Here is an 8,881-nt window from a genome sequence, read left to right as displayed (position 1 = left end):
AGTGTCAGCATACAGCTCATTTTAATTGGCATATTTTCTGCTTGAAGGAAGAAATCTCTGGAGAAGCTTTCATGTTATCAGAAGATACTGCATTGAGAACAAATTACCATGACTCTTCAGTGGTCTAGTAAGCTAGGAAGGTTTCTACACATTTCATATATATTTGATAGAAGCAGATTAACTGTACCCAGGTGAGTGGGGAATGGGCTTGTTGAAGAAATATCACCCAAAGCAGTGCACTTGAACAGATGTCTAATCAGCTGGTTCCATAATGAAGCGCCACACATTACAGAATGTAGAACCACTCAAAGTTGAGAAGTAAATAATCAGTCCCTTTTCTCCATAATCATTCTACAGAGGGTAAATCTGGAAGTGGTCTTTGAAAAAATATAACTCCATCAAGGCAAAAGGAGCAGTCCAGATTGCACAAACATCCTGAGAAATGGGTTAGGTAGGAAATCATAGGACACGGGTGAGAGAGATCGAAGCTTCACTCTGGGGAGTATTGAGTTAAGAGCATGGAGGGTTTCGAGCACTGACATAAGGACTTGGGTATTGATCTAAGAGACACAGTCAAGTTGTGACCATTTAATGTACATTTCTTACTTTACATATATATATATGCACACATAGAATTATATTATTATACACATGTGTGCATTATATTAATATATCTACCACATGTCAAGATTTCTCAACTTTGATACTAATAGCACTTTGTGCTGTCAAATTATTTGATGTTGGAGGCAGTCCTGTTCACTGGCAGCATTCCTGGCCTTTACCCACCAGAGGGTTCCTCTCTAGTTGTAACAACCAAAAATGTCTCCAGACGTTGCTGAATGTCCCGATGGGGAAAAGTAACCCGTGAGTGAGAACCGCTGCTATAGATCCCTCATTCATGAGAGGGCAAGCCTGGTGGGGCTGCAGAAGCCTCAGCCCTAACTTGAAAAAGCAGAAGGGCCAGAGGCAGCAACTCCTTAGGTTTGTTTTGGATCTTCTGCTGAAGATCCAAGAAGTTTGCAATGAGCTTTGGGGAATAAGAACATCTCCAAGAAGGATGCTATGTGTTCCTGCTGCGGAGCAATGTAAGTCCAAGAATTCAGATAGAAGGTTCATGTCATCTACCTTTATATCATCAACATTCAGTGAACTCATTAATACTTCTTAATCAGTTTTATAACTGCAGTAAAGTGCATGTATCACAGGAAACTTTACCTAGTGAGTGGATGATTGAGTCTTTGAGGTGGAGAGACTTCTCTATAATGGTGCCAACAGATTTATTCAAAATAAAGCTCACAGGTGTAAAGCAAAGGTGGTTCCTTCACTGTAAGGAGCAATGATCTTCCCTCCTCAGCACTCACCTCCCTCACAGTGCCAGAAATTAACTCAGGGTCGACTCCTGTCCAGAATGTTCTCAAGCTTACTGAGAGGGCCTTTCAGTAGACTATTTTCTCTCTCAAAAACAAATGTCCCATCTCAGTTTCAAATTCCCCACCCAGCTATTTCTTTCCCTAGAATTGTGTGCACTGGTGTGGTGGTGAAATGCTGGGCTATGCTCCTCTTGGCACTGCTAGTATGGGAGAGCGCAGTGAACACCGAGCTGACGACCTCAAAACACATGCGTATCCTCATCCCCTGGGGGGGGGTGGTGTCAGCATTTCCTAACATGACATTTCTGACTGCAGGCCTGCTTCTCCTCAAATCCACATCCACACAATGAAGAAATATCAGCCTTTCTATGACTAGCATATAAAAATAAACTGTATTTAAATGAATTAATAAACAAATTTTCAAAAATAATAGCATATGTCATAGCATATTTATATATACCATATTTAATAGCATAATTCAGATACTTAAATACAAATATCTAACATAATCTATGGCCTATATTTCCATGAAGAAAAATCATATAAGACACTATTGAGATAGAGAAGACAATCGAAGGGTATAATACGCATGATCCAATTTCAATAGCTAATGTCTATTATATTCAAGTTGATCTACGGATTCAAACAAAATTACACCAGCCTTCCCTTTTCTGGGGCAGAAATTTACAAAATGATTCTAAAATATTTAAGGAAATACAAAAAGACTATTGAGAACCGGCCAATCTTGAATAGGAACAAGGGGTCAAGACTTATCACAAAGTTATAGTACATAGGACAGTGGGTTATTGTAAACTAGGCAGATGAAGAGAGTAGGAACCTGAAAAGCACCACACACACGGACATTTGATATAAATAGCAAAGGTGATTTTGTAGAGCAAAGGCGGGGGGGGGGGGGGCTAAGGTAAGGCTTTTAGACAGTGGTGTTTGAATACGAAAATGAATATCTTTATCTATAGATCAATGATAGATCAATAAATAGATATTCCAATTGATTTTTCCTCCCACTAAAAATAAATATTAGTCCAGGTGAATTGTAGATCTACATATAAGAGGTAGAACAATATAGCCTCCGCGCGTTAATAAAGGGCAAGATCTGGGATTTCTAGAGACATTTTTTTCAGCCTCATCTAACTTTCACTTTCTCTCCTCCTTCCCCCGCTCCACCCCCTCCTTTCGCAGGCCCCAGAAAGGAAGCAGACCAGAAGGGACTCGATTAATCACATAAAAGCGCGCACCTAGACAATCAGCACTCGAACAACCATAAAGGGGAGAATCCAGTTTACCATAGTGAGAGTCTGAAAGTAGGGAAGGGAGGGAACCGCGAAGTCAACTTTCCCGGGAAATGGACTTTAATGGGATGTATTTCTTCCCGCTCGTCCTTACTAAAATAGCTAGTCGACGAAGGTGGGATTCGAACCCACGCGTGCAGAGCACAATGGATTAGCAGTCCATCGCCTTAACCACTCGGCCACCTCGTCACGGCGCGCCGAGCTTTCTAAGTACCTTATTCCAGAGTTGACACTCGGGAGCTCCTGGCTGTCTTGGATGGAAGTGCAGGAGGTGGCTTGGGGACGTCCGGGGGACATGGGCATGGCCTGCTCCCATACAAGCCGACCAAGAAGTGGACTGGAAAACTCGCCATGGGGAAAAGACGGGATTAGCGCTCCCAGGAGTCAAGACAAGTGTCGAGAGGCGACAGCAGCAGCACCTTGTCGGGGGTCAGACTCCCCGGCGCGGGTAGCCAGGCCCCTGGGGGCGCATGCGCGCAGGCGGTGGGCGTGGCCCGGCTGCGCGGGAACCCGGGGGCGGTCGGCACCTGCGCTCCCAGGGCGCGGCCTGAGCCCCCCGCGCGCAGACGCGCTCCCGGAGCCGGTGTCCCAGGGGCCCACCTCAGGGTCCTGGCGACTCGGGACCGGGGATTCGTGGTAACTTAGTCTGGGAGGTTAGACGACGGGTCCGAGCGCGGCCGTGCTGCGTGTCTACTCCGTGTCCTCACCGCCTCGACGCTGCCTGGTGACAGTGCGCAGAGAAGACCCCTTAACTCGTGGGGCTCTTTTCTCCGCCTCAGAGCAACGGTGGGTTCTGCTGTCCCCCCAGATACCTCTGTGCCTCTTGGGTGATTTTATTGGGGCAGGTTGCCCAACTTCCATTCGATTTTCCAGAAATGCGGTGCTAAATATGTTAAAAGATTCACTGCCGGCGAGAAAATTATTTGGGGGAAAGGATGGCGGGAGGACTATTTCAACTGCATTTTAAAAGATTTTTGACTTGTTTCACGGAATGAATAAAACGCACATAAATGAACATGGGTAGGGCTGAATTCTGACTAATCAGAATGAATCATAAATGCCTGGGGAAAAAAGGTCATGTTAAAGGTGGGTCTGGGGGCGCCTGGGTGGCTCAGTGGGTTAAGCCGCTGCCTTCAGCTCAGGTCATGATCTCAGGGACCTGGGATCAAGTCCCGCAACAGTCTCTCTGCTCAGGGAGCCTGCTTCCCTCTCTCTCTCTCTCTGCCTGCCTCTCCATCTACTTGTGATTTCTCTCTGTCAAATAAATAAATAAAAATCTTAAAAAAAAAAAATCTTTAAAGATGGGTCTGGCAGAGGAAGTTTCCTAGAAGGGGCCAAGAGAGGGGTGTCCTGAGGAAGGGGCCTGAGCAAAGGCAGGAGGCTCGCGGGATCTAGACAAACGTGAAGAATCTCTGTGGCTGGCGCTGGAGCATTTGAGTGACTGACCGAGCAGGGAGCATCCATAAATCTGAGAAGGAAGGTGGCCATGAAGATTTTTTCCCTGAAGCCCAAGCAGATGAATCATGGATGAACAACAGGGAACATGGGCGAAATCCTGCAGGAGCGGATCAAAGAACCATTCTCTCTTCTTACTTGAAAAAAAATCCTTCTATTTTAGTGCTTGCCGATTGACCTGCGTAGATCTTCAGGCTCAGCTTCACCCACTGCCCTCTACCTTGTTTTCCACACTCATCCAATTACTGATTTTTTTGTTTAAGATTTTATCCATTTATTTGGGACAGAGAGAGCACAAGCAGGGAAAAGGGTCAGAGGGAGAGGGAGAAGCAGACTCCCCACTGAGTGGGTCCCCCCAGGCGGACTCCATCCCGGGACTCTGAGATCACGACCAGAGCTGAAGGCAGCTGCTTAAGTGACTGAGCCACAAGGTACCCCCAATTCCTGATTTTTGTGTCAAGAAGGATCTATTTTTTGTCTTTCCAATAAGACCTTTTCCCTCATGGGGAGCTCTTGCCCTTCCTCATTTGAACCTGGATAGATTTTTTTTTATTTTTATTGTTTTATCCATACCTTGGTTCTCAGCTCAAAGCTTATTTTTTTTAATTAACATTTTTTGGATCAAAGTTAACCGCACATGTTTTAAAATTTTAAGTACTTCAAAAATACGTGTACATGAAGAAGTGATCTTCTTCCTCTTATTCCCCCTTAAGAGAGGCAAAGGTTTTCAGCCATTTGGCTTTTTGTTTGTGTTGTTTTGTTTTTACGAGCATCCTATCTCCAAATCTCATGCTATGGCAGAGAGGGCTAGTTGTCCATCAGTGTTTGTTCCTTTCTTCCAAGAAATGGACATTTTAGGGCTCACAGCTACCCATGAGAAAAATACAATGCACAACTTTCTTTAAGAGTTAAGCGTGGCCACAGTGACCGGTTTCTACACTAGTGCATTTGAGAATAATGGTTTGTGAAACTTGCAGGTTATGCCCAGAAGAGGAAAGAAATATGATCCACTTCTCTCTTCCTACTCTTGTTGCTTGCTGGACAAGGCAACACCATAAGAATGAAGGTCCATGACATACAAAGCAACACCATAGGAAGGAGGGAGCCGTGAGGTAGAATACTGGAACCAACACCATGGGGCCAAAGCACCCCCCTGGGATTGACTATACCTTCAGAAAAGTATGTGAGAGATGAGTAACATCTGCTTCCTTTAAGCTACAGCATGTTGGGGTCTTTATTACAAAGTCAAAATTATATTCTAATACACATGCTTTTATTTCTACTTATTGATTTTTTTAAGTTTAGTATTTTCTATTGATTACCCATTACACAAAAAGGAGTCACCTTTCCTGAACATGAGAATTGTTTTTTCCAAGTTGCCACAAATAACCATGTAAGTTTTGCCCAAAAAAGGGGAAAGAAATTAAAGCTTTCTGAAGTTGCTGTACAGTTTTCATCATGATCCTGTACATTTTCTTCCCCTGCCACTGGTGGTAGATATCCCATATCTTAAGTCTTTTTCTATCTTAATTTGCCTCCTCCTTTGGTGGGACAAAAGCTTCTCTGCATTGTAGAGTAGCTTCGTGGAAAAGAGTTCATTGGAAATAAGGGTTTTAAGTATTTGGGCATTGGAGAATATCTTTTATGTTTCTCTAACATTTGATTAAATGTTGTTGGGTATGGAATGCTGGGTTGGGGAGTATTTCCTAATTCATTTGAGAATTAAGAAGTCATTCTAATTATTGATACTTCATTTGTAATTAGCTTTTCTCTCTTCCAGGATAATTTCTCTGTCCCCAGTGTTCCTAAATGTCTGAAAGGTAAGCCATCATATGTTTCTATTTTTATTCATTGTTCTGAGAGCTCTATTATTTCATTAAATTTGGAAAATCATATATTTCAGCTTGGAAAATTAGCTTTACTTTTTTGTTGTTGATTTTCTCATATATGCGTTCTCTATTTTCAATCTTTTTTTCCTGAGATTTCTTTTGGCTCGGATTTTAAGCCTCCAAGATGTTTCTTCTTCTTTTTTCTTTCTTTCTTCTCTGCCCCACTTTTTTCCCCTTACTATTTGCACTCTTATTTTTTTAATAGACTTATTTTTTAAAGCCAGCTCTAGATTTACAGAAAAATGTTTAGGAAAGTACAGAGTTCCCACATACCCTCTCCCTTCTTCTACAGCTTCTCGTATTATTTACATCTTACATTATTGTGTTACATTTGTTACAACTGATGAACCAATGAAACTAAAATCCATAATTTGCATTAAGCCTCACAGTTTTTTGTGATTCTGATGTTTGTGTTGCAGATTCTATGGGTTTTGACAAAGATGTAATGGCATGTGCCCATCATTACTGTATGATACAGAATAATTTCACTGGCCTGTGCTCCATCTCTTTATTCCTATATCTCTCCCTACCCTTTTCAGAGTAGTTTTTTTTTTTTCACTTAACATTATGATTTTAAGATTCTTTCATGTCTTTTTTTGGCTTGATAGCTTATTTCTTTTTCTCACTAAATAATATTCCATTGCATGGATGTACCAGTTTGCTTATCCATTCATATTTTTTAAGATTTTATTTATTTATTTTAGAGAGATAGATTTTAGAGAAATAGAGAGGTAGAGAGAGACAGGGGGAGGAGTGTAGGTAGATGGAGAGAGATTCTCACCCAGACTCTACACTGTGCTCAGAGCCTGACTCAGGACTCAATCCCAGGACTCTGAAATTATGCCCTGAGCCCAAACCAAGAGTTGGACGCTTAACCGTTGAACCACCTAGTGGTCCACCCCATCCAATCATTTAATGAAGGACATTTTGGCTGGTTCCAAGTTTTCACAATTATGAATAAAGCTGCTATAAGCATTTGTGTGCAGGTTTTTGTGTAGTCGTAAGTTTCAACTCACTTGGGTATGTACTAGGCAGCATGACTGCTGGAGTTTCCCTTTATATTTTTACTCCATATTCTGGAAGATGTCCTTCACATTAATTCCAGTTATTCCATTAAGTTTTTCATTTCTAGTCTCACAATTTTAGTGTGAAGAGGCTTTTTTGTAATTAAGTTGTTTTGTACAGCATTCTTTCTCTCTGTAATAAGTTTCCTGAGAAGTTTTCTTCTCTCTGCAAAATATTTTCCTTTATTTTTTTAGTTCACTTTAATCTCTTTCATGTTAGACACTTACTGTAGATGTCTAGTGATCTTTGGTTGCTGCCCTAAAAATAACTGGAAACTGAGATTATGAGTCCAATTTATTGAATGTGCGCTTGCCTGTGCCATTTACTATAAGACAGTATCTTTAGCTTCTCCTTCTTGGGATAATAAAATGTCTTGAAGAAGGATTATTCAGTCTCTGGCTTAGATGACATAAAACTGACTTCCTGCCTCCTAAGAAAATTCTTGAAGGACAAAGTTTGAGGGAAGTTCCTTTTGAATTTCAAACTTAATGAGTGACACCATCTACTTTAAGTTAGAAAATTGTGCTTCCAAATAAATTATAAATTCATAATTCATGTAGAAAAAGAGACAATATATTATTACAACTTCTGAATAAGGACCTACATCTTCAATGCTAATTAAGTCTCCACAATTGACCAAAACAAGGAAAGGTAGAAAAGGTCACACACTTTCAGAATACTAAAATGAGCTGGGCCAGTTGAGCTTTGAAAGAAATTGCAGTGCTTTGTGTGTGTGTGTGTGTGTATGTGTGTGTGTCCACTCTGTGTTGGTCACAAAACAGCAGTTATTTCTAAGGAAGTATCTTAATTTAGCTGGCATGAACAGAGTAACTGGATTAATACCTTCCTCTCCATCTTTTTTTTTTCCTTTAAAATTTGTATTCGTGCCTTTACCTGAGCATTTTCAACAATTCCTAAGTGAGGGCTTTTTCTGGGGGGGGAGGGGACAGTACTGGTCAGTCTCGGGCACGGGGCAGGGAGTCCCCTGTGGTTTTAATCTCGGATGTACAAACCCTGGCCGGCAATCCCTGGTTCTCCCGGCGTTTATGGAAGTCTGTCCTTCCTTCCTAGGACGCATGAAAATGGTAACTATTTAGTTTCTTGTGATACTAAATTCCGCAGAAACGAAAGCTTTATTATTCCTCGCCCACTCCCACGTCCCTAGCACGGGGCACAGGCTGACACGCGGCAGCCGCTGAACATTCATTCGCCGAGGAGCAAAAGAACGAGCGCCCACCGGTGCGGCGCAGGGAGAGAGAGAGAGGGAGGGGAAAACAGAGAGAGAGAGAGGCAGAGAGGCGGGCTCTCCCAGCCGCGGACCGCAGCGCGAGCGGGCACCGTGCCTGGGGCCGCAGCGGACGCTAGCCCGACAACGTTCCCCGCGGCAACCCCACTTCCGGCCCGGCTCCCGGAAGGAAGATCCGGCCGGGCGCCGACCCTCGCGCCTTCCCCCGCGTCAGGTGTGCGCATGCGCGTGCGCGCTCGCCGGCCACACCCCCGACCTTCCTCCCTGAGAAGGGATGCGCTAGGACGCCGGCGCGGAGGCTCTGCGGCAGGTGTCTCGCCGCCCAGGAGATGCCGGGGTGCGTGCGGTGCTCTTCCCATGGCGGTGCCTTTGTGCATATGGTGAAAGCCCAGTGTTTTTGGCAAGAATATTTGGGAAAATACTTTTTTAAATTTCTTCCTTGATTCTGTAAATCCAATTGGCTGAAAAGGAAGCGGGCTCGTCCGGGATTTGAACCCGGGACCTCTCGCACCCGAAGCGAGAATCATACCCCTAGACCAACGAGCC

General features: G+C 43.4%; 2 non-coding genes across 2 annotated transcripts; both read right to left on the bottom strand.

Moving 5' to 3' along the window:
• Positions 1 to 2,787: 2,787 nt before the first annotated feature.
• On the bottom strand, positions 2,788 to 2,869 carry TRNAS-GCU. Its single transcript has one exon. It is a non-coding gene; the product is annotated as a tRNA-Ser (tRNA).
• Positions 2,870 to 8,809: 5,940 nt separating this feature from the next.
• On the bottom strand, positions 8,810 to 8,881 carry TRNAP-CGG. The gene has a single exon. It is a non-coding gene; the product is annotated as a tRNA-Pro (tRNA).

This window comes from Neovison vison, chromosome 1 (genome assembly GCF_020171115.1).
Source record: "Neovison vison isolate M4711 chromosome 1, ASM_NN_V1, whole genome shotgun sequence".
Lineage (NCBI taxonomy): Eukaryota > Metazoa > Chordata > Mammalia > Carnivora > Mustelidae > Neogale > Neogale vison.
This window is presented reverse-complemented; position numbering and strand designations above follow the sequence as displayed.